Genomic DNA, 4,647 nt, shown 5'->3' on the forward strand with positions numbered 1-4,647 from the left:
TCGGTCTGTAATCATACGAGTGATTAACAAAATCGGACGACGACGAAGCGGGAGTCCGATTTCTTAATCACGAGTGTGATTACAGACTGAATAGGACGACACGATGTCCTGTTACCAATTTATCATAACCATTGCAATTTCCCACAAAAGTAAAAGTTTCATTTGAAAAAGAGCTTTTAATAGTCATTTTTAAATATCATAATTAAAAATATGGAGAATAGCTTGCAAAATGGCGGTTAAGTTTCTTTCAAAACAGTCACCAGAGACTAAACCTTCAAAGTTTTACAAAGTTAGTCTCTTGAATTGGTTACTATAGTGATCGTAATCAATGCTGTGATTGGTGGATTTAGGGGAGAGGACTTAAAATGATTGGCTCATTTAAGTGTCCAATTACAGGTGTCCGATTACAGCCAACATTCCGATTACACTCTCCGATTACAACTTTGCAGATTAATTAGAGCAACTAATCAGCAATAATTTACACTAAAGATTTATCAAATTATAAATATTTTTAGGAATTCTAATTTAACTTGTAATCATATTTTAGAAGTTTACACGTTTTTGTAATTATTAGGTGTATTAGGTTTCTTTTTTTATTCATTTTGTAACTCCTAATTAACCGCAGGTCCACATCAGCTTATGCTGCCTATATAGCGACCTGCGTAAACAAATAAATGATGTATGTATGTATGTATGTATGTATGTATGTATGTATGTAAAATACAGCAGTTTATGCCACCAATCACATTTGAGGAAATGGTAATTGTTATGACCAACAGAGAAATTGCAATAATACTTGAATTATTTTTAACTGATTTTTTTACTTGATAAAATTAATTTAAAACCTCTGTATATTAGACGCCTTCAAAATGTTTAGTTATACTATATGAGTCTCTTTTTTTAATAGCTATCCAAGGTATTTAAGTAACATGTTTACTCTGCGCTCTACAACCTACAGTTTACGCGGTAATTATATTGTCTCTTCCTGATCCAAAAGCAAGAACTTACGGCCCGCGTTCCTTTTCATGTTTAGCTGCCAAACTCTCTTCCGGACTCACTTAGAACCTCTACTTTTGCGGACTTCAAGCAAAAGATATACAGTATGACTCTTTTCAGTGGCGTTGCAACTTGTCCCTAGTTTTATTATGTACATAGTTTAACTCTTTCATTAGTTTTAGCATATTTATTGTGTAAGTACTGTATTTTGTTAGATTTATGTTCTCGAAAATATTAGTTAATTTTAGCTACATTATCAGTGAAATTTTCTTAGGAACATAAAGGATGCGTGTTTTTGGACCATTTACGTGATAAAATTGGGACCTGGAGATCCATTAACAACGAAGTAAAATAAATTGCCTCATTTAAAGTGTTCTAATTTTACGAGCATTTACTTTCTTGTTTATCTTTCTATGTTACATATTTCCTTACGAAAGACCAGCAGTGCACATGATACTTTCGAGAGACTCTAAGATACGATAAGCAAGATATTTGGAGTGAGGTACGATAAATAAATGCCAAAATTCTCCCTACCTTTAGATGTAACAACATGCATCGATGGTTCTTAGACCGTCATAACTGATCATGGCCACTCCAAATTTATATGCTAAGGACAATACCCTCGTGTTTAAACAATAACCAGCTTGAATAAAAATTTCAACATTCCCTGTCTGAAAAAAACCACTCATAAACCTTGATCTTCTGGCCGGAAATATTAAAAGAAAAAAAAAAAGATACACTCATAAACCTCGAACTTCTGGCCAGAAATATTAAAAGATTGATACTTTTTGAATAAAAAAAAAATCGAACATCCGTATGAGATGTAGGACGATTTAAATTTATCAGGTTTAATTATTTTCACAAGATCTCTGTAAGTGGACACTTGTACATATAATTATAATTATATAATTGTAGAAATACTTATTTCAACTGTTTTGTCGCCAAGGAGGAGTTATTCATCATTTATTTATTTTTTTGTTATGCATGAGATTCGGGTTAACTAACACTGAACAATGGCAAGAGGTATAATGTTTTCTCTTTCCTTCTGAGGGCTTGAATTCTTTTGCAAACCTTAACAACAAAAAAGTGCAATTAATGCGGATAAAACATTTCCCTTTATTTCCAAGTTTCAAATGATGATAATTCCTTATAAATTTAACAGATGGAAGTCCACCAGTATCACAAGTTACGTTTAAAGTCATTGAAGTGTGTTAAAAGCTAACTTTCCCTTTAATTTTTTTAGCATTTTCTTTTTAGTACTCTTGTTTGGTGTCCCCAATTAGTCCGCTAGGGCTCAATACATTTGACACTTAAATAAAGGTTCTTATTTTAGCTTATCTTATCGTCTCTTTTCTTATCCTATCTTAATGTGTACGCTTAAATCCTGTTGTGGCGAGTAATTTTGCTCAAAAACAAGATCTTCGGGTAAAACCGTAATGGGACTTTGACATGGAAATGACCACACAAAATTTGTCTTCTTTTCCTCTGATATAGGAAAGCTCTTTACACGGAATCCTAAGGGCGCGTTTCACTACATCATAGTCTTTCAGACTTCTTAAACAGTTGAAAAACACATATGGTAAATAAATTCACTTTCTCTCTTTTAAATACATGTATGAGGCATAAGCTGTCATGGCGACGGTCTTAGACCACCTCACGTGAATCAACAAAGCTATTGAATCCACAGGGCGAACACACGTAGAGATGGCTGCAATTCAGCGTCATGTGCGAAAGTTTTCAACTTTTCATTAGCCCTATTCTGTTGGAAAAGAGTAAAACCATTTGAAGACTGTAGGATTTCTTTGTGTTCTTTGTATTGATCTCATGCCGCGCCGGTCAACAACGGAGGATATTTACCTCACGATTTTGTGAGGTCGAATGTCAAAATACCTTTCGCCATTGACCGTTATGTTCTTATTTTTAATTTTCTTTTTTTCTTTATTAATATTTTGTTTTTCGGACCCTATAAATTTTGCAACGGTTTAAATTAAAAGACGATTTATAATTCAGTATAAACAGAAACAATTCAATACTCCGCTGTCGGGTTTATCCTTTTATTATTGACCATATGGCCTGAAGGAAGGAAGATTAGACCATAGATATTATTTAAACGAGTCGTACAAAACAAGGGACTGTGACGTTAAGCAAAACTCTTAGGAAAGTGCTTTTCAACTGGGTTTTATATAATGGTCCCTAGTTTTCTAAAATTGCCAAGCAACATTGGAGTACTTTAGAAAAACGCAACAGCAGTTGTTTTACAACGTCATTAAAAAGTCTTTGACAACTATAGGTGAGAATTGTTAGTCAAGTGTGTCGATTGTACTTCGATGACAAAGAGACGCATTTTTTCAAACATACATCTGAGTGTATGTGTCGAAAATTGCTCGGCAATTCATTTCGGCCGTTGAGATCATTTTTTTATGCACGTTTTAGGCAAACAGGTTACAAAATCGTGAAGGGATCAGCTATTCAGAGTTATAGCAAATGCTGATTGCCTATCAACATTTAACTTGGGCTTTTAGACTTCGTGGTCTTGAGATGAAAATTTAAAGGGTAAACTCGCTTCGACTAATTGGCGCGTGAATACAATGCAGGGTCTTTGTATTTTCTGCGTAATGATGGCTTGAGTCTGCAGGCAACAGAATCTCAATTGTATAGAAAGATGTTAAAAAGGGTAAATGTTCGATATTTTAAATGATTCAAACCCCTCACTTCATCAAAATAATGAACAGTTTTATTTTAATACAGAATTGATTGAAAAATAATTGCGATCACTCATTATAGACGGCTAACGATCAGCTAGGTTTTGTTGATTTTTACTATCAACGTGTGTGTGTAACTCTATAATTATCACAATTCTATGTTTCAAAGCCGTAAGCGATATTTTAAATCGTAAATCATTGGTAAATCATTACCGAGTGACCTCTTGGCTGAGTATTGGAAAAAGCAACACAATAGACTTGTTTTGCTGGAAACTGGCAAAAGGAAATCTTGGTCCCCTCTTTTGCTCTCAGCATTTGTCTACATTTCTCATCTATGATTCGACTTTTCTCGTCTCCATTAGAAAACTTAACCAGCATTATACATACACTTCTTGCGTGTCTGTATGTTTTCCTTCGATAACGATTAAAGCTTAGCCGAGTTATCCAAAATATCATGTCGTCCCAGAAAATGATATGCTATTAGACTTTCCTGTCTTCAGACGTTTGTTTTTCCCGAGAGAGACTAAACTTGGCAAGTTAAAAGTGCTTAGGACAAGGACTCTTTTTGAAATAGGGAAAAGGAAACACAAAAATGTTTCGCTCCTTTGCTCTATCGTCTACATTTCTTATCTATGATTCGACTTCTCTCGTCTCGATTAGAAAATTAATCCCCATTATACATACACTGCATACATGCATGTCTTCCTTTACGAGGGTTACCAGTGTGGCCACGAGAAAACCAGGCAGGAGGTGATACAGCTCAAAACAATGATTTCGCTCACACTTGGCAAAAATGTTGGGTTTGGTGAGTGAATGATTGTGGGAAGAAAGTAAGTCAAAATATTCTATTCCCTTCAAGTTGTGGGAAGCCCCTGCAAAAATGACCATTTGACACTAATTATACATATTTGATTAGCCATCTTTGGTTTAGCATTTCTACAACAAGAAA

This window comes from Orbicella faveolata, unplaced genomic scaffold (genome assembly GCF_042242905.1).
Source record: "Orbicella faveolata isolate gen_17 unplaced genomic scaffold, um_ofav_v1 contig_46, whole genome shotgun sequence".
NCBI classification, from domain to species: domain Eukaryota; kingdom Metazoa; phylum Cnidaria; class Anthozoa; order Scleractinia; family Merulinidae; genus Orbicella; species Orbicella faveolata.